Consider the following 27,377-nt stretch of genomic DNA (forward strand, 5'->3'; position numbering starts at 1 on the left):
CGTAACCTTTCTCCGTGTTTCTATTTTCCTGCTTTGTTTCGTCAGTATACTTGCAAATAAACGTTCACCGATTGAACTGCATTCCTTTTTAGAAAGTTCGTTTAGAAGTTTAGAAAGCCTCCACGGCAAAGAACTGCCCGGGAATTTTCACTCGCAGATAACTGCGGACAAGTACGATACTTAGAGTTGCCAACAGTCCCGTATTTAGCGGGAACGTCCCGAATTGACCCAGTCGATTGGGATGGCCAAATGTCGCGACTTTAGTTTTTTTTTCTCTTTTTCTACTGAATAACAATCAATAAAGCAGATTTACTTTTATAATGCCTGACTGCTCGGTTGCACATTCTTCTCTTTTGTCTTCTGTTGCATAGTCATAAACGTAAATGTGGTTTCGTTGTTTTCGTGGTTCTAGTTGTGTCGTAGCTAGGTACAGACCGTTTCACAGTTCCTCTATCAGTTCTGCATTAGTAGCTGTGCAAGCCAGGCTCCTGCACCTTTCTTGTTGTAAATCGCGACACGGTAGGACTAAAAAAATGTGTGCAACATTAGACTGGCGGCTCGTGGCACTGACACGGTCGGTCGTCGCCTTTCTGCGATGTGACGAAGACAGACAACCGAGCGGAACGACCGAAGCGCTACAAAAATAACAATAATATTTAAATGAAAACACCTGCTGTATTAGTAGTGGTAGAGGCGGCAGCAGCAGCAGCAGCAGTGTTGTTGTTCTTGTAGCAGCAGATATTGTTGCTACTGCCGTTGTGTCGTATCCCGAAATTTGAAGATCATAATCAAACTGTGTGTTACTGTGCTCAGATGCAAGTCCTCCCAAAACGAGTAAGGGTGCAAAGGCGGGAGACGACGTCACCGCTGCTCACAGGCATCCGAGTTTCCAGACACAACTGTTTGCTCAGCCATTGCAGGAGTCAGCGGGGACTCGAAGAATTGAAGCGATTTTGCAGGAGCTGTTTGGGGCTACTGATGCATTTCTCTTGCCTGAGTAATATTCTGTGCATAGTGGGTTGGTAAAATAAAGATTTTGTTTTGTTTCCAGACGATTGTTGGGGGAGGGGGGGGGGGAGGGGAGGTGGCTACACTTATCCGCATTTGCACCAAATATTCATGGACGGATGTTGACAACATAGTCGCCATGTCGCAGTCGTGCCATGGACAAAAAGTACTCTGCTGTGCGCACGAGCTTCAAAAGCAATAGCTGCAGAAACCAACTTGTACGCACACACTATATGAGTTTCGACGACGATGGCCATCACGAAGATGAAAACGACGACGACAAAGGCGACCTGAGTGTGTCTCATCGAAGCTGCGCTGAGACGGCGACGTCAGAGGCGACAGAAATAAGTGCTGCGTCGGGAATCAGCTTGCTTCGGTTACGACGCATATCATCAACGCAAGGGGTTCCAATTAGTGTGAGCTGCCCACAAAGGTCATCACTGTCAAAGACGCGATAGGACAAAAAAAAAGGGCACCGGCCTTCGGGGAGAGTAGAAAACTTGCAAACGGAACTTCGGCGGGAAAATGAGGGTCGGCCCTTCAAGGCGACAGGCGAGACGCGGGTGGTTGACCGCCAGTTTCCCACAACATGGAGACATTGTTTGTTTGTAGGGGAAAAAGGGGGGGGGGGGGGGCAGGGGGGACAGGGTCTGCCGAAGATAAGAGTGGCTTTCGCCGAAGAGGACCTGCAGCGTCGTCTTCGAGGGGGACGTTCGCTCAGTTTCTCGGTTTACTTTATCCGGGAGAGCGTGGTTTGGTTTAACGAGGTGCGCATTTTCCCGAGGGGGACGCGAAAGGATGGGGACGCATTGTAACGGGCGGTGTACAGCTTTCTAAAGGCTCAGAACAGCGGAGATGGAGGCAAGATATCCACGCCACCACTTCTAGTCCAGTTCGACAGTTCGAATCGCTTCTTCGCGGTATGAGCTGTCATGTAGGTCGGTTCTTTTCGAAAGATCATCTGGTATGGCCGCCGTCCTTTAAAACATCTTCTACAATAAGTTAGACGAAACCTCGGGCTTTGGTTGAAGACTGGTATACATTGGATGCATTGGTTTGTTTTCTTGCGCACGCGAAAATGAATCTTGAGGGCATCCATGAAATCGCGTCGGACGGTGTCATGTTCGTTTTATGTCTATGTAGAGTTCAGTTGGAGAAGGCTTTGAGTCTGAAAGTCTCTGTGCGAGAGACCAAGTGCAGCCTACAATTATTTTGTATACCTCAATAGCCACTTTTTGGAGACTCCAGCGTGGCTATATTGGTGTGCAAAGACCCGCTTAGCTATACGGCTTCCCGAGGTATATATATGTATGCCAAAGTGGTCGCAGCTCTCCTACATGTTCACCAGGAAACACTTTCCTACGCGACGCGGTGCTAGAAGATAACGTCAGCATCTGTATTGCCATCGCCGTGTTAAAGGCGGTGGAGGACTTTCACTCCACGACCTCAGGAGAGCTCTCGCTTTTCTCAAACGCTGGTGCACCCGCGACCTGAGACCGCTCGGTCGTTTGTTTCGCCGTAATCGCCGCCACTGTCCTCCAAAATATGCAACGACGATGGCGACAGCGCCACTAAACAGTGACCTGCGTAGCGTACTACGCATACATACCGCACGCATGAAAGAGTATCCAAGACATACGTTGGTAGAGAAGGGCACATGGCGAGTGAGTGCCCTTCGATTTTTTTAAGAAGCGCGCGCGTCGTCTCAATCGGTGCGCACCAATGCCGACCATCGCCGTTGCTGCGAGGCCGTCAAGCACCGAGGGAGAGAGGGCGCCAAGCAACAGCCCAAGCCGGAAATACGAGGGCGAAAGGTGCGGGGAGTGAGAAATGGAGAGAGTGAGAGAGCAACAGGAGGCGGCTACTGCTGCTGCTGCTGCTGCATTACCGTATACGCGCGGAGGTTTCGTTTTTATCGGGCTCGTTTAGCGGCTCTCCGGCGGACGGAGTAGGGGGGTCCTCTCCCATATTGCCGACCTTCGATAGGGCGCGCGTTCGCGCCCGCCGCCAGGCAAGAATCAGCAGCGCCGTCGGAAAGACCTGCGCCTGGGCAAACTTAAGGAGTCAATGCCAGGCACGAGGCATTCGCCGGGAATTCAAGAGCAGCGGCTGCGAAACAGTTTCCTTCGTATGTTCGTGGCATAAACGGCGCACAGCTGCAGCACACGACAGCGTCGCCGTCCGGACTCAGCTGCAAGCAGGGAAAACGTGAGTGTCGCTTTGTCGATCAGCCTCGGTTTCTTCCCTTTTTTTTTTCCTTTCTTTCTTTTACGTAACAGCTGCGCCCGTTGTCGTCGCAATCGCTACGGAAATAACGGGGCTACATTGCGTCTCGTTTGCGGATCGTGCGCAGCTCGAGCAGCTGTTCTGAAATAAATGAGATCAGTAGAAAGCCGTACTGACAGTATCGTACCAGATTTGAAAGAGGTAAGAAAGACTACCGCGGCAGTACACAACGGCCTTTATTTCGGTGGTCATGGTATAGGACAGCAGCTAGTGGGAAACTAATTCAATTCGTTGTTGTCTAATTGGAATCCTAGTAGGTTTAGAAATGTGTTCCCGAGTAAAACTATTGCTGCAAAATTTCCGGCCGAATTCCCGCGCTCCGATTCACGTGCGCAATGCGCGGCGCATGGACAACAAACGAGAGAAGTGTTACTCTGAGCGGTCATCGTCCTTGGCAATTGACTCAACTAACGTGCTTGTTTTCCCTACATATCACAGAGCGAAAGAGTTTATTTTTAAACAGTCACGAGCCGCCGCTGTCGGAGACAGGTCAGCGTTTTCCTTATTTTGCTAGTACCATAAATATAGGTAGGTTTAACCAACGCTTCGTGCTTACGTTCGTTAACGATCTGACGCATATACAAGAAACCCACCTTGCCTTCGAAATTCCAAAACTCATTTTCCTCTCGCCTTCATTTGTCGCACAGGCTCTACAACTGGAATATTCGCACACCTCCATAAAGTGAGCCTGGGGTCTAAAAAAAGAAAAAAAAAAGTTCTAAAAAAGAAAAAAAAAACTGCTCGTAAGAATATGCCAGTCGATCGTTGGGCGTGTCAGCGATAGTATGGTCGGCCAATTCGGTGAACAGCATTACCGAATGAAAATCTTGTGAATACGGCTCCTGGACGTTTCCTTAAGCATTTTTTGTCTACGAAAAGAAATGACCAATTTAAATCTTCTTCCTAAAATTTATTCATAGAGTGTACTTAGTGGCCAAAATTTCCAGCTGACAAAATAATAAAAAAAGAAGGCGTTATTTTTGAACTAACGTATACGTTGGTTCAGAACAGAAAACTACTTCTGCTGATATTTTTACGATGTTTCGGCGTAGTTCGAACCAGACAAGGATGTTTCCCTTGTCTGGTTCGAATTACGCCAAAACATAGTAAAGTAAAACATCCATAAACGGCGAGCTAATAAAATGTAGGTCTGGTTATACCAATTTGGCGTAGTATGCATTTATTCAGTATACTGGTGGAAACGTTAGGAACGAATATGTCGCTGGCGTCTCCACAAAGTTAGATCTTTGTATGCATGAAATGATGACGCTTAAAGCTGTTAAGCAGTTCGTTATCACACACCGAGCAGTCGCGTGCGTTAACGAAAAAAAAAAAAAAGTGAACATCAGAAAGGCGAGAAATTAGCACTTTCCGCATTGTCTGCGTTACGGCACCGAAGGAAAGTGTCATCGGCGTAAACTGAAAGGCCGCTTTTAAAGAATGGAAAAAGAGTCGTTATAGACAATTAGGGGGGCGGGATAGTACAGCAGCTCCCGGTTTTGCCGTCAGTAATCTGCCACACTGGAGTGCAACTAGCTCCGGCCGGCATTGGGCCAACAGGAAAACTTGACCAGGCGAGCGCACGTGTTCGTGAGCCACTCAGAAACGTCAGAGTGTCGTCGGCTTAGTAGGCTAGAATATGTATAGCACCGGGCATGCCTGGTAACGTCTATTCGACGTCGGAGGCCCGATTCACACGATTCACAAATGTTTTCGTTGTTAAGATCATTTAGCCATTGACCACCTAACAGGCTCGCTACCCCTCGTTGGCCATGCGGCTGCTCTCACGAACTGCTCCGAAAGTAGACTCTTGAGAAGATGGCAATGTCGGCGGCAGCAGTAAAATGAGCTCAGATACGGAGAAATCGCTAAATTGCGCCGATCTTTACTATGTGTTTATCCATTAGTAACAAACGCCGTGCTTGGGAGAAGATGTAGAATTTTCTCGTGTTGTCTGCGGTGAAATCGATTTACGACATAGCTGTTTTTTCGCATGGGTTGCCAGGCGGCAAGACGTGGAAATAGACATGTTTCTTGCAGTTACGGGGACAGCTACTTGTGAAATGTATTGTCGATGAGCCAATGAGCCGCGGTAGCTTATTGGCTACGGCGTCGCGCTGCAAAGCTCGAGCGAGCGGGCTGGATTCCTGCCATGGAGGCCGCTTTGTAGATGCTGACGAAATCCAAATACGCTCGTGTTCTTAGAGTTTGGTGCGTGTTAGGAACTCCAGGTGGCCAAAATAATTTCGGAGTTCGTCAATACGGCGTGCCTCATAAACAGATCTTGGGTTTTGGCACGTAAAACCCACGCATTTATAATTATCCTTTGATGCCAGCGAGCCATTGCTCAGAGTCCTAGCATCCCTAACGTCCCCGAGTGCATAGCGTAGGCGTCCTTAAAATGTGCATGAAAAAAAAAAATAGCCGTTTCAGCTATAGCAGTTTCTTAAAAGCGTCCTTCCAACAGTTCGGGACGATCTACAGAGAAAGGCCAATTCGATTCATTTTTTAATACAACATTTTGGGGACGGATATTGCTGATGCTAGTCTTACGGCTTCTTCCAAGCACACAAGACTTCACTCCCGCTAAGCTTAAGTTTCGCAATAACAGCGTGTACTCTAAAAGTGAACATTTAACAAGCAAACTACAGTGAACCTTTGTAATTAGCTATCTAGGCATTGCGATTTATCGGCAAGTAAAGCCCGCCTCTTCAGGTATTCAACCTGAACCGGTCAAATTGCGCTACACACCCCAAGCGATTTTTCAATGCATCTGAAGAAAAGAATGAAACACTCGGTGTAGTCTACAATGTTTTCCAAAGAACGATTTGCGAGCTTATATAATTGTACTTTTAATATAGGCCTTCTTTAATATAGGTTCTTCTTTAAAACAAAAATCGAAATGCGAAAACACCCGTGTACTTAGATTTAGGTGCACGTTAAAGAATCCCAGGTGGTCAAAATTTCCGGAGTCCCCCACTACGGCGTGCCTCATAATCAGATCGTGGTTTTAGCACTTAAAACCCCATAATTAATTAATTAAAACAAAAATATACGAACGCCAATAAATAAATAAATAAATAAATAAATAAATAAATAAATAAATAAATAAATAAATAAATAAATAAATAAATAAATAAATCCTCTCAGTCGCGATATTGGACTTATTACTGGCGAAGGCGCCGACGTAGCCATTGACAAAGAGCACTTACGCACGAAAAGCTTTGTGGATTCGGCCCCATGGTTACACCGTAATGAAAGCAGCTATCACAACGAACTTCGGCGCAGGGTCACGCCAATGCCGTCTCGATACTCGCATTTTCACCGAATTTTCACTGGCATAGCTTACAAACGAACCAAAGCGTTGCATCGCTGATGAACCATGAAGGTACTGCGCTGTCGTCCGACAACACTTAGATACTGCCTGAGAAATTTCCTTCACGAAGAAGCAGACGAAGAAGACGAAGCAGTGAAATGGCCCGCCCGAACGAGCACGTCTATGCATGAAAAGTAGAAAAGACGCATTCAATACATGCGAGGTCACGCGTTTGCTGAGATATATCAACAAGTTTCTGCAGACTACTACACTGGCAGCGCTGCCAAGTCTTGCTACGGAAGTCGGCGAGACAGAGCGGCGAATATCTAATAAGTATATATGGAAGCTGGCCAATGATCTACACGTGCTCAAACAATCGAGGTCAGGGTGCCTGTGTTATTGCGATGAGGCACACGACCGCCTATCGATCTACCATTGCTTAAGATAATGCCTGACGTTGAGCACTTCCTAATTTAGACAAGAAACACAGCAAGGCTCTTTTGGAGACCGCTGAACTTGTTATAACGATATAGGTTGCATTTATAAGAACGAAATTCTAACGGCCGTTTTTCCACGAATATATTTTTGATTTAGAGCCCAGATGAAAAGCTTTACGCTAGAGTTGTTCGTAAGAGAATCTTCCAGCCAATCCTGATGCTGGACATATTATTAGGGAGGCGGCTAGCCAATGGCAAAAAAAAAAAAAAAAAAAAACACGTGCGAGAAGCGGTGCGCATATGAAGTTTTCCTTTTGTAATCTAAATTAAATTAAATTATGGGGTTTTACGTGCCAAAACCACGATGTGATTATGAGGCACGCCGTAGCGGGGGACTCCGGAAAATTTAGACCACCTGGGGTTCTTTTAAGCGTGCACATAAATCTAAGTACGCGGGTGTTTTCGCAGAAAAGTTTAAGCGTAATAACTTTTTCGTGAATACGAGCCGAGCTTCTTACGTGATAATGCCTCACTTTTTATAATCGCGATTAGAAGGTCAGCAAGACAGTAAACACTCTCATCTGCATTTTTACTACCTCAGAGACCACCTGCAAGAGGCTTAAGAACTGGGACAGTGCTTGAACTTCTACAGTACGCCCGTAGTGTTCGCACTATTAGTGTCAGTACGGCTGGACTACGCGCACGAACACGAGCACGTGATTAAAACCAGGGAAACAGAACGCACGCAGAAGAGAGAAAATGGAACGCATAGACACAACACGAGCCACGTGGTAATCGTAAGAAACGAGGTGGCAGACAGATTAGGTATCGATTAGGTATGTCAGGTTACCCTGACACTCGTGACAGTTTCTGCATCAGATTCCAAGAATGCTCTTTGCACTCTGCGGCACAACCTTTGCAATGACATGTGGTTTGACGAAACTGCAAAGTCTTCACCCCTATACAGAGTTCACCAATTCCTCTGGTTTTCACCGAACCAAAAAAAAAAAAAAAAAAGAAATTGTCTGCACGTTCGACACGCACGTCTATCGTCTACGCTTATAGAAGTAGCCTAGACGCCCCCCTTCTTGTGTCGCGTCAGAAGACGAACGTGGCCACATTGTAGTTACTGTGAGAACTCCGACGCTTCAGTGGTGTACATTATCATAGAACGTTCTCAATGAGATGAACAGCGGATTCGCTTGCGTGGCCGTTTGGACATCCTTGACAGACGTCCTATCATGGTGAGCAAAGTGCTCAGACCTTGGTCATGCCCCGATAAACAGGGGCGTGCCGTGAGTGCCCTTCACGATTTTTAGTGGAGGCTAATTTCAGTATAGACTGGCCTGTAAGTGACATTACTGTTTTGTCTTCTCTACATTGTGCTTCTTTTTTTTTTAACGCGCTGATCTCGCGGTCATGTTGGCCTTGTGTATGTATGGAGAGACTTGTGCGGACTCATTCATTCCTGTGTCATAGGTGACTATTCTATATTTACTGGACTGTGCTTTCGGTGCTGGTACCCGCAGAGAAATTCTTTGTGCACTTCTTTTCGTGTATGTATGGCGTTTTTTAAAATTTTCTTCTTTCTGTTTACTTGTTTTTTTAGTGTGTTGCTTGAGTAACGAGTTTGAGATTTTGGAATAGCCGTCTCTTACGTAGAATACCTTCCAATGTATGTAAATCTAAAAAAAAACAAAAAGAAAAAAAAAACCACGAGCGACGATGTGTATTTTGTTGCTCTTCTCTCTGCGTCCTACTGATCCGGTTTTAATTATGAAGTTACCAGTTAGCTCAGTTTTTTGCGTTAGCAACACAAACACGGTGTACGTCACCATCCAGGTCTTGTTTCCTCGTGTTCGCCTTCCAGTTTGGAGTCACCGCTGTAGTATAGCGCAATGACTGTTGAAGGATTTAGGCTTCCCCTTGGTCTGCAGCCTTCTCCTATAGGCATACAAAGCTATAGATGACGCGCCGATCGTCGAAGGCTTTCGAGGAAAAAAAACACCTGGCATCCTGCCGTAGAAATACAGATGGGGCAACACTGGACGATCGAGACGACGACGACGGCCTCCGAGGCGCATTTTTTTGTCTCGCGCGCACAATCATGCCCCGCGGTGTGCACGTGAACCGCGACGCGATCACTGACGCCATTTCTCCTTCGTATAAAAAAAGCGGCGAAAGGCACGCGAGGGCGGACCTTGGACAAGGTCGACAGCTTCCCCCACTGAAGCAAGCAGCGGCGCGACATCGAAGAAAGAAACATACAAATAATTGTAAAAGCAATCATACTCGCCCGGAGCGAGGTTACGTCGGTCGCCGTCTGAAAGGTATACAACAACCCTTTTAGTTGAATCACACGCGCCGCGTGAAAATGTGTTCAATGTCGCCTAGCGGCCTCCTGGACCTGTTTTCACTTCGTATATCCCTGGTATCTCGATCAGCAAAGAGACCTGGCGAGACCTGGAACACACTGCTCTTGCATAGCACTATACAGAGTAATCGAGGTTTTGATGACTACCGGTGGCTCCCCTTTGCCGAGTCTTGCAGCTTTGCAAACGCACTGCTGAGATTGTGATCGCGTTCTAGATCTCAAAGCAGCTAACCTTGACGTGACATTGCTCTGGGTTCTTGCCGCCTATCCAATTGAAGCATTGTGGGTTTATATATATATATATATATATATATATATATATATATATATATATATATATATATATATATATATATATATATGGGGGAGAGGCGGACGCGGCAAGGGGGTCAAGTATTGAAGGACGTTTCTATTGTTATTGCGATCAACCACGCAGCGTTGAGGCCTTGTTACTGCCAAAAAGAGGTCGCTGAGGTTTTGAGCCGGCGAAAGTGCGCATGTTGAATGGCGAAACGAAGACCTTGTGGAGAGCAGCGAGAGTGAACCATCAGCTTTCCTTGGCAGCGAAATATCACTCGGATTGACCAATGTTCGGAGAAGATCAAATTAATATTTCTCCATTTTTCTTCCCCTTCTGCATTGACTATCGCATTATCGACCAATACCCCCACTATATGGGCGTTTGTCATACAGGCTATTAGCAGAGCAGGAAGTTTTCGTGCTAAAGAAGGAAATAAAGACAGTTCGATGAGACACGGGATCGATGGATAGAATAGGCGCAACGTTTTGTCATCCCCGTGTTTTTTGCCCTGTTCTTCTGCCACTGTCATTTTTTTTTCCTTCCCTTTTTTCGAAGCACTGATGCATACCAACACGACCCTGCAGCTCTACAACGCTCCTACTGCAGCAATACTTCCATCTCCACAAACTGCATAACCGGACTCTGCATGACTACTTATTAACTTCGGACTCACCGGGAACTACAAACGAGACGCTCCGCCATACGTCGGTTGTGGTCAAGAAGGAGCGATGCCAACGAGAGCGCGAAAATGAGGCACGCTCGTCGTGCCAGACGTGAACTGCGGTGAGGAAAGGCGTCCTCGCCGTTCCCGACAACGTTCATCTTCAGGAGTACGCATACGTCAAGGACAACGGGTGCCCAAGGCGATGTGACAAGCATACGAGCAGTGTATAGCAACGGCACTAGCTGGGACAGGATACTTGCGGAAAAGAGATGGACCAACATCGGGACGAGTGTCTATATAGGCAGCAAGAAGAGTCAACAGCAGCAGACAAGGACACGCCCAACACAACTTCTTCAGAACAATCGTGACAGCATAAAGAAGAAGAAGAAAAGAACAAGTAAAATAGTGTGAGACAACAGAATTCAACTGGAGTTCCAAGACTACATACACAGCGAAACGTTCGAGAAGCACCTTGTGGACAATGCCACCGGTTGTTCCGCTTTCTGTGTGCGTAATATCCTGCGCTTTAAAACATATTTGAATGTGGTGCCGTGGGCAGTAGCAAGGTTAGTTGTCGATGCAAGGTGCGCATTTCGGTGTAGCGTGATAACGTTTAAGTACGTCGTCCGGCAGCGCTGAGGAAGAAAGTGCTAAAGCCTTCGCTCATAGACGGATACCGCTGCTCTCCAATGTGCCATCTATTTAACATGCATAGAAGGGTGAGCCTGATTGGCGCGTGTATGATTTCCTTGGCACGTGTCCAATCACTGCGAGGAGGCCGTGCGGCAAAGTCGGTGAGCTTGCCAATGTGTCCGCGTGGTGTTTGCAGCTATAATTGACGCCTTGCCCCGGCAGATTCACAAAGGCGAGGCGCTTAGCGTTGACATTGACACCGAACGCTGCATAATTTTGTACCTGCGCAGCTACGTACGTACTATCGACCAAAAAGGTGTACGGACCAAGGGATCTTACAAGAAGCTGAATACCTCCGCAGCCTCAAAACGCAGCCTGGTATTCCCATTTCCAGCCTCTACAGGTATATCCGAACGACATTGTGATGTACGGTTTTACTGGCTACTTTGAAATGCTGCTCGGATATTTAGCGTTTTCTGAGATCCCGTGGTCCTCAAACTTTGTTCGGTCGATAGTACGTTTTCGCTGCTTCTCTGGCTCGGAAGTTCTTAATAACATTACTTGGTCCATCCAAGCACTTCAACATAAAAGCTATCTCGCTCGACGGAACCCGCACGACATACTTAACGATCCAGTCCACCTCACCGCGTGTAGTCACGATATATATATATATATATATATATATATATATATATGTGTGTGTGTGTGTGTGTGTGTGTGTGTGTGTGTGTGTGTGTGTGTGTGTGTGTGTGTGTGTGTGTGCGTGTGTGTGTGTGTGTGTGTGTGTGTGTGTGCACTACAGGACGAAGGCTCCCCCTGTGATCTTCAATTATCCCTGTCTTGCGCTAGCTGATTCCAACTTGCTCCTGCAAATTTCCTAACTTCATCACCCCACCTAGTTTTCCGCCGTCCTCGACTGCGCTTCCCTTCTGTTGGTAATCATTCTGCAACTCTATATGGTCCGCCGGTTATCTGTCCTACGCTTTACATGGCCTGCCCAGCCCCATTTTTTTCTCTTAATGTCAATTAGAAAATCTACTATCCCCGTTTGCTCTCTGACCCACGCTGCTCTCTTGCTCTCTCTTAACGTTAGGCCTAACATTTTTTCGTTCCATCGCTCTTTGTGCGGTTCTTAATTTGTTCTCGAGCTTCTTTGTTAACCTCCCAGTTTCTGCCCCATATGTTAGCACCGGGTATATATATATATATATATATATATATACGAGGGACGTTCTGAAAGTAAGTTTCGTCATTTATTTTCACACAGACACTTTATTGCAAAAAAAAAAAAAACGCCAGGGCATCATGAATAATGCACCTTGCACTATTTTTCCACATAGTCGCTACCGACATTGAGACATTTGTCGTAGCGTGCAATCAGTTTGAAGAAACCACTCTGGTAAAACTCGGCACCCTGCGATGCAAGGAATTGTCGCACAGCCTGCTCCACCTCAGCATTTGACAAGACATCACCTCTTCACCATACCCGATCTGTAGGAGTTCATGGATGACGGACACACTAGTCCCACGTGCCCATTCATACCAGATAACAGCACGCACTTCCATTGGCAACCACGTTGTCAGCACACATCTGTCTGCCATCGTGATTTGTACTCGAATAACCTCGGGCACACCGATCTGCTGCTACTCTCTCTTCTTCTGCGCTCTGCGCATGCGTCATTCCTCCTCCGCTGACGCTTCTTCCGTCGTTGAACCAGCAACGGGCGTGGATTCTTATTGTAATTGTTTGCGTCACCTGGTGCACCATGTTCCCTTGAAAAAAAATGACGAAACTTACTTTCGGAACGTCCCTCGTATATATATATATATATATATATATATATATATATATATATATATATATATACAAAGCTTCTTGATACAGCTGCATTTGCCGTGCTCTCCACCCCTCGTCTCGATGCCCGTTATATATATATATATATATATATATATATATATATATAATGAACGAGAAGAAAGGGAACCGAGGGGCCTGATTATTACTACTCCTATCATAAGCAGCCAACAAACAATGACACCAAGGACAGCATAGGGGAAATTACTTGTTCTTACTAATTGAATTCAAGAAATGATAAATCAATGGAAATGAAAATGGATCCATTTTCATCCATTTTCACTTGACTGAATCCAATCGACTAACATCTCCAGCAACTCATTAAAACATGATTCTATCTATCTCTGATCTTTATTATTTTTGTCTTTAATTACGCGCTTTGTATTAATAGTGTTTTTACTTTTCTTTATCCCGCACCCCAGAATTTTTATCTCGAAGTTGCAACTTCCTAATCGTTAATCCCTTTCGACCTTGCCCGTTTCTCTTAACCACCCGATCCATAGGCAATCTTCCACTGTGAGTACATATGCGCCATGAACACCCAGGACAGCAACAACAACAACAACAACAACAACAACAACAACAACAACAACAACAACAACAACAACAACAACAACAACAACAACAACAACAACAACAACAACAACAACAACAACAACCCGTAAGGTACCGTATGTCTTCATGATCAGAGTGTAAGGCTCATGGTGCCAATTCCAGTGTACGTGGTAGGCAGTAGAAAGTCACACTGTACGCCACAATGACGTCACAACACATCGAGGACTTTGGATTGAAGCCTTGGTGTGCCGTTAACAAGTGACCTTTACCTGATGACTACTGTCACCTGCCAAGAAAACGTTATGAACAGGCTATGGTGCAATAGCTACACACGGAGCCACTGAAGTTTCCTGAAGAGTAACTTAGAGTAACTCGCTGTAAAATATTTTTCCTTGGTCCTTGGAGCATCGCTTTTACCGGCGGCGCATTTTACACTCGACGGCGTGGCGAGAAGCGAGACGAAGAATGGACGCGTGCCATGCATTCGAGCCACGATACGGGCGCCATTCGAGATATCCTGTGACGATCATCCCAACAACAGGATGTTGTACGCAAGTTGTGGCTCAGTGCCTATGGAGCTCTGCCGTTGAACGCAAGGAAGCGGGTTCGAACCCTGGCCTCGCTGACCACATTCCGGTACGGGTGTAATACAAGAACACCTATTTACTGAGTGGAGGTGCTCGTTAAAGAAACCAGACGGGAAGTTAACAAAGCTTTTTGTTCATAAATGCTACATGGCATTGGTAGGGCGCATTTTTTAAATCAAATATTGCGGCAGAACCCATCTCCCGATGACTGTCGACGTTCATGTGTTAGCATTGAATCAATATAGCGACATAACATATTGCCACCGTCGAAACGGGTTATGTATGAGGCGTGAACTGGAGCGGGACTCCCATTTCGCGTTACCCTAAGAACACTCGGCGCCACCTAGCGTCGGAAAACCTGTGCGTGGCCTCCGAAATGCATGGCATGCCAGTGCGCGTGAACGCTGAGAAAGGCGTCACTTGGCAATCGGGCTCCTGTCTTGCGTTTCTTTCCGGACACGCTGCACCATCCAGTGTGCTGCTTCTCCAAGACGCGTCACGTGACGTCATCAGTTGACACTTGACGAATACGTCAACGCGTGACGATGACGTCATCAGGCGACATAGTCGCGTGACGATGCGGTTATTCTTATATATTCAAAGTGCAATCCGAAGCTATCATGTCTGTAGCGTCTGTGTAAGTCGCACTTTACGAGTTTTCTGACGCAATTTGCTTTGAAAAATTGAATTAGTTCAATTAGGCACTTGCCCTTGGCGGGATGCCTAGAGGAATGAGCATGTATGCGACACTTCCGCACACGTGCGGGCGCGCGCCTGACTTACGGCGCTTGTGGTGGTGGGGCTTGTCTAACGTCGGCAACAGCTTCTCGGTACATCCACTTTCACAGGGTGGTATGGAAGCGGATGTTTTTATGATGAAAATAGGAGATAGAGATGTAGTCGGCGACTCTTTTATGCACATTAGTAACAATAACAAAAAAATGTAAGAGTAGAAGAAAAAATGTCATAGTTTCGAAAAATATGGAGCATATGTACAGTCCTACACACACACAGGAACGTACAGAGACAAAGGTCGAGGAGAATGTGCACCAAACGGAGTCCCTACAACATACGCGTATACGAGTTTCAAACACATCCTCGAGGCTGCGATGCAGTCTGAGATGAGCAGTTGCAGAGATGAGGAAGATACGCATGTGAAATAATGCACGCACAAAGATACGACATTCATAAGCGAGCTTCATGGAATCGGGTTGGGGTTACATCACTCTATCCAGTGCGGCAGCTATAGTAAATTAATACATGCCCGTGTCTTGGAAGAAATGTTCGAGTGCGTTCAATGCTTTTCGCGGTGTTGTTTTCGATGGTCATGGGCCCAGCAATTTCGCTAGAGAGAAAGGTAGGTTAGGATCGATTGCATGTAGCTGTTGTTCTAGCTGCTGTCTATGCATAGCGTCTCTGGGGCAATCGATGAGTAGATGGCGGACATCGTCATTGTCACATGAGCTAGCTGGGAATGACGTCCGTTTTGCAATATTGGAAATGTTTTCTGTATGCTCTTCAAAGGCGCAGTCGATGTATTAGTGTGTCAATATCTCTTAAAAAGTCTACATCCACTTGCCATTTTAAATGGGAGTCCGCTTCGTAGAGGATCGATTCCTTAGTATTTTGAGCAGACCAGGGGCGCTATAACGTAAAATGATTCCAAACTGTTTTGATTCCAGACTCCTGACGTCAAATTTACGTAACCACCGACGCAAGCATCGGGCGGTGACCCGCAGCGTTGTCTGAACAACCCAATCAAACACTCTCCTCGTTTTTATAGGAGGTCATCTTTGTTCGCTTTCAAAACCAATAACATTGTCTACACTCAGTGGTTTTTCTTATCTAATTGGCTGACAATTAAGAGGCGAGGAGCATGCTCTAGTGGAGAGGGTTTCGATGGGGCCGAGCCAGCACAGTGAAAATAGATAACTGCATGAAGAGGGTGGTGCCGGCTTCTCCGATTGGTCCGCTTCGCCTTACTTAGCTTGCGGTGGCTGGTCGAAAATCGCGGCGGCGTGCAACGGAAGGATAAGAATGCCGCTAAAACGGATCCTCAGCAAGGAAGAGTTGGCAGAGCGATGTCGTATGCATGCCGAAAGGGCTCGATATAGCGTTTTACGGCCACGCAAAAAGGTTTATACTGCACAAATAAATACATGCTCACCGGCAGGTGCGAGTAGCGAGGGCCTGAGCGATCGGCGGGCAGCCATCTTCTATTCCTTTTGTAACGGGGCAGTCTGTGGCTATTCAGAAAAATTTTCAGTTTTGTTCGGCATATTAGTGCATTTTTTTCGCGTACACGTCACTTTGACGTGGTGAGTTTTCGCGGTTCTGTGAGGTCGCGTGACAAGACAGGCGAAGTGGGCGTAGCCAGAAAACATTGGACCAATAGCAGAGGGCTAATGGTGATAAGTCGTCGGATCAGGAATGATTATTTTTCTTTTGTGCGGTTTAATCATGCATAATCAGTGTGTACACGTTATATTAGATGGGGAGCTATCGCGGTTTTCGTGACGTCGCGTGACAGACAGGCGAAGTTGGGAGTGGCCCGAAAATCTTTTGACAGATCGTGGAGGCTGATTGCAGAAATTGGAATCAAAACAGTTCGGAATCATTTTACGTTATAGCGCCCCAGCTGCACGCATACAAGCCTTTCTTTTGCACTTTTAATAATCGTAGCGTATTCATAGATTATAAAGGGATCAGATGAATTTATGCATCATAATGGGCCGATTTTGCAAGCGAGTCCGCTAACTTAAACTCTAACTAAACAGTCAGACAATCAGTCAGAGTTGGCAAATTATCCAATGCATGATTTATTTGAAATGAAGCACCTAGAACAAGTAAAAACACAAAAAGTCTTGGGGTCTGGTTCCAAGACAACCTCGTTTGGAACTCGTGTATATAAGCTAAGTAAGCTTTACCAAGCTTTTGACAATGAGTTTAGTAACGTAGTAGGTTGTAGGTATAATGACTAATGATGTTGCTCATTATGGCTGAAAGAAGCAACGTACCACGCACTTTATTGCTCTAAGATTACTTCTCCTGTGTTAAATTAGGGAAGAATGACTGCAAAAAATTACGAAAAATTAGCACTTTTACAAAAAGGGTCACACGAATATTCCGAAACCAACATGCTAAGCCGCGAAATCTACTGACATACCTCTTTGACAAGTACTCATGGCTGCAAGAGAGCCAGATACATCATTATAGATTACGTTTACCTACAAAAAGTAATTGGTTTCAGGTCGTTAGCACACCCGCCTCTACATTACGTTATCTATTGCGCACAAAACCCAGAACACCATTCACCCGAACAAATTACGGCCGTGAAGACTACCGATACCCCGGCTATTAAATATTGGCGAGCAGAAAAGTCATTCTTATGCTCTCAATGTAAACATTATAGAAAAACATTTCTGCTAAATCATGACATTTATCATAAGTAAGTATGCTTCCTGAGCAGTAGACCTGGTAGAAAGAAAAATAATTACGCTGCGCGACTCCAATTTATCATACATTTAATTCATGCAACCGAATTACCTTTTTCTTGAATTTCTTAATACCCTGAGTTGGGAGCGACTTATGCATAGTAAACCATTCAAAGCAATCAACTACGCATCTGTGCTACGCCGTGGACACTGTCGTGCCACCATTTTCGTTGTTTCGCTTGTTGGCTCGTATCGCGGCCATCGTGGTCTTGAAGCCTTGGGCTCTAGGTATGCCTAGAGGAAAGTTTGGTTCAGCCATTTTGCTTGAACGTTCCTAGGAGGCCCTAAAACGTAAATCTATTCCGATCTGTTTTTACTGCAACCTCCTGACGTCAAATTTATGTTACCGCCTACGCTTGCATCGGGCGATGACCGGCAACGTTGTTTGAACAGCCCGATCAAACGCTCACCTCGTTTATGGGATGTCACTTTGTTTGCTTTCAAAGCGAATGGCATTGCCTACGTTGACTGGTTTTTTCCTATCTGATTGGCTCAAAAGAGGCGAGGATCCCACAGAATTGGAGAGGGTTTCGGTAGGTTCGAGCTAGCGACTTTAAGCTAGCCTAGTGAAACCAGATAACCGGGGCGGCGACTTTACAATTGCTAGTAGGTGCAGCGGGGGCGTGGCACTGCGGGTCACGTGACTTCCGCTTAACGCGTGTTGTCATGACAATCGTGGAGCTCCTAGGTGCCTAGGGACATAATCGCTTAGGGACTTTTGAGGCACTGGTCTGCGCTGCGGCTGCTAGTTACTGATCGTGGCTCTCTCATCTCCGGGACCGGGCGCAGCGACCTTGCCGAGCTACGTGCGTATGGGAGCGAATCGTTTAGGGCACGTTGAATGTCTGGCGGTGTCTGGGCCACGCCGGCCGCGCTTTATTATTGTAGCGTTTGTTCTAGTGGCGGAAATCGTAGCAGTAGTGGTGGTGCGGCAGCTGCGGCGGAAGCCGCAGTGCCGGGCGCCGACGGGAAGCGGCGGTCGTTGGGGTGTTGCGAAGCGCAGCGTAGCAATACCCCAAATAAAAAAAATACTGCTCCAGTCAGGTAGACTGCCCCCTCCCTGATAGTGAGATTATATTTGGATCATCAAAACAGTGATGCGTTTATTTAGGAATACCATCGTTTCTCTCTCGCAGGCGCGAGCACCCGCTTGTCCTCACGCCTGCGAGAGAGAAACGATGGTATTCGGTGTGGGTGTGGCCCGAAAAACGTTTGACCAATCATGGAAGGCTGATGCAGAAATGGAATAGAAAGTTTGAAATAGGTTTACATTATAGCGCCCCTGTATTGTCTACATGCACTTGCCAATTTAAATGGGAGTCCGCTTCGTGGAGGATCGATTCCTTAGTATTTTCAGCAGACCAGGGGCGCTATAACGTAAAATGATTGCAAACTGTTTTGATTCCAAACTCCTGACGTGAAATTTACGCCATACACCATTAGCCATACACCATTAACCCTCATCGAGTGAAGCGTGTGGTGTGTCTGAAGGCTGGACAAGTGAATGGACAAGTGAGCTTTGGAAAACCAGCTGAAGAGCATGAAGCACCTACCCAAAATTACCACCATGAAGGAGATTTTAGCATATGTTAGTTTAATGCGTGAGTAAAGTTTGTTTTTCCCCTCCTTGAAATTTAGCCTTCACCATCCTTGCATTTCTTGAATTGTCCTTGAATTTTGAGTTTAATGTTCTGTACGAACTCTGGTGTATGCATAGTTTTGTGTTGGATTTCAAGATCGTGAGATGTATAAGGTTATGTTAATTATTTTTCTGTGCAACGTGCCTCAGAAAAGTTAGTTTTCACACTACGGGTCAGTGAGAGAAAGCGCGAATGAATGAATGAATGAATGAATCAATCAATCAATCAATCAATCAATCAATCAATCAATTAATCAATCAATCAATCAATTAATCAGTGCATGCACAGACAACTTGAAAGAACAATCGTTGTCCAGACTTGTTGCGAAGCTAGTTTGTTACAGATAGATAGATGTATACCAGCTTAATAACCAACATATGTGTAAAAAGAGGAGATAGGCGCTATGCTGATGTGCCGTTCATGAGAAAAAGTTTAATCATTTCCACACGTCATTGCTACTATCATAATCCTTACTCGTATCATACATACATACATAAAGCACCACTATTGTCACTACAAATGTTTGAAACCCATCTTCAATTTCCTAATATTTTTGTACTATTTTATATCCTTGTGTTGCATTCGAACCTTATATTTTTGCATTTCTGTTCCTTGATCTTGACTTATTATTTATTTATGAATTGATTAATGATTTCTATTGAAATAATGTTCGCTGTTTCCAGTAGGAGTTTACTTGTATATTTTATGCCCACACTGCGAAGGTCTTGTAAAAGATCGCAGTATAAATAAAAAATAATTGCTTTTTTTTTTCACAGGAGGTCTCGATACATTCTCTGGCTATGGGACCTCCTTCTGTACACTAAATACCTGTAATATGACAAAAATGTTAATAACAAGTGCTGATTCTGACGTCACGCAAACGCTTGTGCTTTGAGAAATACCTCGCGACGTATAGGCAAGGTTACCGATGCAGGAAGGGCGGGAGACAGCCGATCGCTATCGGCTGAAAGTCGTATGCGTGCGTCTTGTATAGTCACCCACCCTTGACGATACGCATCGCGTTTCACTGCCGTACACGACCTCATCTGAAGTGCCTAGACGGCGTTCGTGGCGCGAGGCCGGACGCCCAAGCGCTGCAAGCTTTTTTTTTTTCAAGTTCGCAGGGCAACTCGTCTGCAATCGACAGCAGTAAGTGATAACTGCTTGGTAGTAAGCTGACTAATCTTGATAACCAATTTTATTTTCCTTTAAGCACACAACAGAGAAGGGCGAGCGCAAACGAGAACGGAACTTTGCTCGAAAGCGGGGTCAAGGCGGGATCTGCAGCGTCACCATTAACGGCGATCGAGCGATCTCTTTCCCACCTTTGGCCGTAGCACGTACACATCTTTATTTCCTTTCGAGATCTCATTTATTTTCTATAAACTTCAAAGGAAAAAGAAAGCAGAAGGAAGACATTATACTCCGAAGCAATTAAGACTCGATAATAAAGCGCATCACAGCTAAGTATACGTCTTTTTCAAGGGACATCCCTAATGATAGTAAAGACTAGACTGAGAAAGGTAAGCCACGTTGGAGCTTGTGGCTAGATTGGCCGGCGATTTTCAGCGTTTACGAACTTCTTAAAGAATTGATGTATTTCACGGGGTCGCTCCATAAAAAAGGAAAAAAAAAAAAAGAAGAATAACACGCTAAACATCTGCAAAAAAGCAAAAAAAAAAAAAAAAAAGGAGGGAAGATAACTTTCAAACTTACAACATACCAGTACCAGTAATTCAACTATTCAACAGGGTCTTTGCGATTGAACGACCGCCTTCACTAATGATATGTCTAGCACCAAGATTGGCTATAGATTTTGCTCGTGCGAAAATTTGATGATGAATACGAATTTTCTCATCTCACCATTGCACCTAACTCTCTGCCGATCTCGACTACATTTTCGTTCTCCCAGCACCCATTACGTCAGAATTATAGACCACCAGCTAGCTGCTACAGGTATTAACTGCGAGATTCCCGCTTACATTTTCCTTCGTCTACTGCGCTCCTTTTCTTCCTGCTACAGTTCAAAATGGTTAAGCCATACCAACTAGCTCAATTTTCTGGGCCCGAATTCACAAAAACTTCTTACCCTAGAATTTTTCGCAAGAAAGAATTTTAGCCAATCCTGATGCCAGACATATCATCAGCGAAGGCGGGCAGCCAAATGGCAAAGAGGACTTACTTATAAAAATGCTTTGTGAATCTGGCCCCTGTTTCGCTGAAGTGCATTTCTTTGTTACATACCGGTGTCACGCGGGCACTGTCGATTGAGATCGAGTCCAATCGGTATCGATTTATCTGATCGCGTTTGGCTTCATTTCACGAGCTTGCGCAAAGAACCTATCGGAAAACTTGATCCCGATCGGGATTGATCGCGATCGAAAGTGCCCCTGTTTCGCAGGCATAATTTAATATCTGACATCAGCTGCTAAAAGTCGCCTACCTACGTAATTCGAGCTGAAAAGCGGTAATGACAGAAGTATAGGCGATTTCGGAGGGGGGGGGGGGGGAGAAAAGGGCAGTGCAGAGAAGAATGGGGGGGGGGGGGGGGGTTGTAGTCTAGAATACGGTCTCTACATGTAATCAGCTAAGTGAACCTTAAACGCTCAATGGTTGTTTCAGGTCGTTGACCGCTGAACGACAAAAGACGATGGACGTCACCGTACTTGAGCGTCTTTTGTGTAAGCCTAACGGCAGTGTAGATAGCGTACGCGTGGGTAGCGTACTGCACTCCCATATGGATCGGTCAGGTCGAGTATCGCAGTGCTTCCCTTATCTTGCCTTTCGAGTACCGTTCCGAAGCAACTCATAACTCCTCATGCCGCAGATCGTGCAGCTACATAACGCGAAGGAGTGAAATATTTCGTGCATAAACAACTGCCTTCTTCCGCCTAAATATCGGCACCACGAACATATCACGATCCTAAGCATTCCCATTGTTTACATAATATAGAGCCTAAAGACACGCAATTAGTTGTACAAAATTGTGAACATGTGGGCCCTGTAGCTCGCGCTTTCACTGAAAATTTCATAAAGAAAGCTAACTGGTATTGACTAGTGTAGCGGATTGGGCAATCAAATACTTTGTTACGGTCACGCATTAATTAATAAGGTCACTAATGAAGAGGAATATCTATCAGAGGAAAAGCTGCAGCCAAACATGCAGGCATGAGCTTGTGTGCAGCGCTGGCCACGGCGACATGCGTGAGCTACGTTGCTCTTGGATATACCGGTCATGCACACCCAAAGACAACAAAGCATGTACAGCTCTTGTCAAAAGAAACGAGGCCACTAGGAGCGAGAGTACTGCCGAGTCCTGCTGACTAGTCGTCGCGTCGCAGGCGTGGAACTCCTGATGTTATAACGCTGAAGACTTGATGACGAGAGTTTACCGCTTTCTCTAGAGCTTTCGAGTGCTCTGGATCCCATAGACACCGGAAGGCTGACCAGATGGTATAGCTATAACTAAAGCCATGCGCGTTGTCATCGTTTCTTGTGAGAATGACTGTGCATAGACGTGACAACGAAGCCAGCCTGCCTTGGAAAGGGGTTTTATTGATTAGTGCTTGTTCCTGAGACATTAAAGGCCACTACAGTTCTTTACACCAGCTGCAGTTGTTGAATGTTTGAACCGAAAAGCTCGCGCGTTATGTCTAACGTATTCCTGTGACTTCTTATTGAAGATGCCAGATTATTTACGTTCTAAAATATTGTTACGCGAACGAAGAATTAAGTACAGGAGACTATTTACAAGTATATTTACAAAAGATAGCTGCAGCGCTGGCCAGATCAGCCGATAGCTCGAGAGCCCAGAGCAGTTCGTCTTATTCGTCTAGGCGCCCGCGCGCCTCGTTCAAGCAACCAAATACCACACGCGTGTAGCAATATCAAAGCATGTTGCTGAGAATGCAACAAATAAAGGCTAAGTCAACATTAAAGTGAAATAATAAGCTCCATTGCTTGAGTACACTGTTGGAATGCAAATACGATATGTCGTATACGTCATTCTTACAGCGATCGCCGGAATCTGGGCCCGTATTCATAAAACTCTCTTGCGCGTAGTAGTGTTTGTAAGAGCAAATTTCAGCCAATCCTGATGCTGGGCATATCATTAGCCAAGGCGGTCACATAACGGCAAAAGAACGCTTATGAACGAAAAACTGTGAATTCGGCCCCTGTAAGCCAGAAAGGACGCAACAACAACAAAAAGGTGGCGCCGCCACACTGATATTTTCGCGCTTGCCTCGTCTTGACGCCACAGATTCTGGCGATGTCTGCTGGAAGAAAATTCAGAGCCATTCCCCTGTCTAGAAAATTGGGGTCAGCGAAGCTTGTGGCGAGACGACACTGTCGCAGGCGTTCCGCTTCCTTTGCCCTAAACTCAGGGTCGGCGGCCCTTCGCTGACGTTTGGCCTCAACATCGCGCTCCCGCAACTCGGGGTCCGCGGCTCTTCGCTGACGTTTCGCCTGGGCTTCGGAAGCCCTCACGCTAGAATCGGACGACAAGCTTCGCTTACCCCCATTTTCTCGACAGGGGAATAGCTGGTGATTTTGTCTCTTTTGGTCCCACATGTGACAAGGGTAGTTCAAGGGCGCGTTACAGGTTCCTGAGACCACAGGGATACATGACATTGAGCTTGGTCCCTTTCTGCACTACCACCAAGACCGGCCCACTTTTCAGCGTGACACCACCACCACCGCCACCACTACCAACGCCGACACTTGTGAGCCTATAAAGTTTCGCCTAAAAATGATTAGAGTGCATTCAGAAAGTAAGCTATGACACAACTTGCGAACCTTCAAACACTTCTCGCGCACAAAAGCGACTCATATGCGCGAAAGCGCAGTGAAATACGTGACATTGCACTCACGTCATTTGCTCCGCTGCTTGGGCGCTAATGTCGAAAATTAAAGTTACGGCCTCTTTTTCGTCTCTAATATTCAATCATTTTAATAACTGATTGGATATATCTCTTTATTGTGTCCGTTTAACTACAGTTGAGTAAGTGTAGTAGTTACTACACTGGATGCAGGTTTGGAATGCAGCCTTTAGGTACAGTTGGCCGCAAAAGCTTACGGGACAAGGTATATATGCGAAATAAACGGAATTTCCGCGAACCCTGCGCCACACACATTCGAATTCAAAGTTCCAGTCTGTAGTAGTTCTTGCGCGACACATAATGATCCATTGAGTTATTAGCGCATGCCTTAAAATAGCAGAAATGCACGTCTGTCGTGAAAACCATGTCCCGTAAGCTTTTTTTTTTTTTTTGCCCGATTGTACAACAGCTCCTTGTTGGGTAACATAGCGGCACGTGCACATGCCTGCCCCGCTATATGTGTAAAGCACCCCTGCGTCGGAGTTTGTTTTCTGTCAAGGGGACCGCAGACATCGGTCAAAGATACGCGCTCGTAAGAAGATAAAGAAGAGGAAAATAGACGCTGCAGGGCGTCAAGCTCTTCTGCGACAACGACTTCCCACCACAACCTTCTCGGGGAGGGCGTTATCGCGAACTACGCAGCCGTTCTCTCGTTTCACATGTCCGTGCACTTCGCCCTTAGATCAGAGGCCTCATCACTGCGCAAAGTTTGTTCGAGGCCGGCAACGCTAGCCCTCGAACCAATCCGGCGAACGGAGCGTTCCGTTAACGCTGAGCAGCATCGACCTCGCTGGTGCCAGCCCGGGTGAGTTCGTGTTTGCCTCCGCGGCAGCTGCTTCAATGAGCAAGTTGATGGTGTTTGTTCAGAGCTAGGCGTAGACATGGTGGTAGCGTTACGGCTTAAGCGTGCATTGCCGGAAAGCACCCTCGCTCGCACGTTCTTTCAGAGGTGGAGGCTGCTGCGTCATTAGAAGAAGCGAAGAGAAGCACGCGCACCTTCAGCTCCGACAAAGCCGAGGATATAGGACATTGGTAACTGCGCGGAACAACGGCATCGTAGAGGTGGGCGTTACGGGCTGGCAGTGTTGTATGGCGGTGTATGGTAGCGCTGTTCTGAGTCAGTTTATTAAAGGTCTTACACGAACGAAGATCCTTCTACAGATGTGGCTTGATTAGCGTGATGCAGAAATAGGCTAATTACTTGTCCTGTCAAGGAGCCAACAGGTACAATGAGCTTTTATTATAATTGTTGATGGTTTTTGTGGGCGTTCTCACTTTGCCTCCATTGTCGTGTTGTACAGCAAAGGGTTGTTATGCTATGGCATCGCGCGAGAAGCAGCAACACAGAAACAAACAAACACAAGAGACTTTTACTCGTTTAATATGGTGCAAACGAAGCCTGGAATAATAGCTTGATAAAACGTTTACTTTATTTTCCCTTTATTTTGTGTAACTTTTGCTTGCATGTGACAATGAGGAGGAGGAGGAAGGAGGAACAAACTTTTATTTAAACCAGCAGTTTAGTTGGCTGGTGTGACAATGAGGAGCAAAATATTTAGTGTAACATAGCCTGCGCATTTGACATGTTGAAGCGCCTTTTGCCGAGTCGATCATGAGTCTTCAGCCCTCAATATGGCTCTTTAAACCGTTTCTATTAAATGAATGCGTAGTTTACCTACAGACTGGGGTGTCGTGTAGACTCTACCTGCAGTCTTGTGAAGAACGTTGCGGAAATGTAGTGGTCGATATTGTTTCCTCTGCATAAGTAGTTTCAGACATACGCATTCGATAATGCCCGTTGCCTCTCTTACTGTTCGTATTACGGCAATATACATTGTGCGCGTTTCTCTCTCCCTCCTTGTATCGACACGTGTGAAAGTCACCACGCTTCTATTGCGGAAATTCTGTTATGCTGTTTGCTTTCCGGTCACCCAACAGTTGACCACCGTTCCTCAGTCTTCAAACGCGAGGCAAGCGTTTTCACTTTAAAGAACGAAGAAGACCTGCTGAAACAGCAGAAAAAAGAATGTATATATATATATATATATATATATATATATATATGTATATATTGTACACACAAGTACGGCGTCTATATCAAACAACATTTAGGGATTCTGTAACCCTTGCGTCATTATGGGACATACCAATTCTGGGGGACTGGCCAAGAACGGCCACACACGCCACCGAATGACTAAGAAAAAAAAATAAATCAAAGAATCCGTCACATCTAAATCAACATCGAATGAACAGATCGGTGAGATTTAAAGATATCTGTGAGACGACGTTATGTTCCGGCTTTATGTAGAAAGTTGTTTATATACGCAGAACCGACATGCGCAACCTGTTCGCGAGTATTTTCTTGCAGCGCCCATATATATATATATATATATATATATATATATATATATATATATATATATATATATATAATATCCGCCACGATATCAACCGTCCCAACAGCCATGCCATATCCGGGAAAGCAGGCAAACAAAGCATCGCTTTACGAAAGTTGCTCGGTGCTCTAGTGTTTGCATGCTGCGTTAGCATTCTCTGATAGCGCGTATGACTGACACACTTGGACGACAGAAACAACAATCGTCGAGCTGTTGAGCTACACCCCGAACTGACACATCATTTCAAACGCTAAGTACCAACCGGGAGTATTATTAATTCGTCGGCTTTTCTCCTCATCAATCAAGCCAACTGGCCACATTCCCATAAACATCACTAAGTTCCATACGTCATATTCTCTCTCTCCCTTATTCGTGAGTGGCACTATCAAGAATTAAACACTTTTGCTGAGAAAGAGGTCGCGGGTTTGGTTACTGGAAGTGGCAGACATATTCAGTAGGAAGCGGAATGTGAAAACGTTCTTGTGTTTATAGATTTACTTGCACATAAATCCCCCCTGACACGTAAACTGCCCTGACAATTCCTAACTTTGGACCTTCCTGTGTATTAACAATAATGAATCTACTTATATGTAAAATTGACATCGTTGATGAATAAACTTGAATAAACGTTAAAGAATTCCAGGTGGTCATCCGGAGCCCTTCACTACAACGTTCCTAGACCGCTCGAACAAAGAGCTGTTGCAAAACTAAGTTCGCATAATAAAGCCCTAGGAAACTCTTTTCCCCATAGGATGAGGCTGAAGTTTCGGCACAATGCTCTGAAAAACATCTCATATTGAAAAGCATGTTTATTTTTTTATTGCGATAGCAATTGTGTGGACACTCCAGGCGCATTTCTGCCGTCGCCGTCGCCGTGAGGTTCCGTATAAAATCCAACGGCGATAACACCGTCAGCCACGTGCCGTATGCTGTATGTATGCTGTAGTCGAC

The 27,377-nt window shown here is 45.7% G+C and overlaps 2 protein-coding genes across 8 annotated transcripts in view; one reads left to right on the forward strand and one right to left on the reverse strand.

Annotated features, from left to right (window-relative positions):
* The window catches only part of LOC119449908 (zinc finger protein 143), a 312,907-nt gene that overhangs the window by 36,865 nt on the left and 248,665 nt on the right, over positions 1-27,377 (reverse strand). The window lies entirely within an intron of this gene.
* LOC119449901 (flavin-containing monooxygenase 5-like) overlaps positions 2,898-27,377 on the forward strand; it is a 144,649-nt gene continuing 120,169 nt past the window's right edge. For 3 of the 7 annotated variants that reach the window (XM_049665510.1, XM_049665509.1, XM_049665506.1), the window contains exon 1: positions 2,898-3,216. The gene's annotated coding sequence lies outside the window, so the exon portion shown is untranslated. Of the gene's footprint in view, positions 3,217-24,674; positions 24,836-27,377 lie in introns of those variants that run through there. The other 4 variants (XM_049665507.1, XM_049665508.1, XM_037713183.2 and 1 more) reach the window with 3 other exon arrangements.

The sequence above is a fragment of the Dermacentor silvarum genome, chromosome 4, assembly GCF_013339745.2.
Source record: "Dermacentor silvarum isolate Dsil-2018 chromosome 4, BIME_Dsil_1.4, whole genome shotgun sequence".
Taxonomy (NCBI): domain Eukaryota; kingdom Metazoa; phylum Arthropoda; class Arachnida; order Ixodida; family Ixodidae; genus Dermacentor; species Dermacentor silvarum.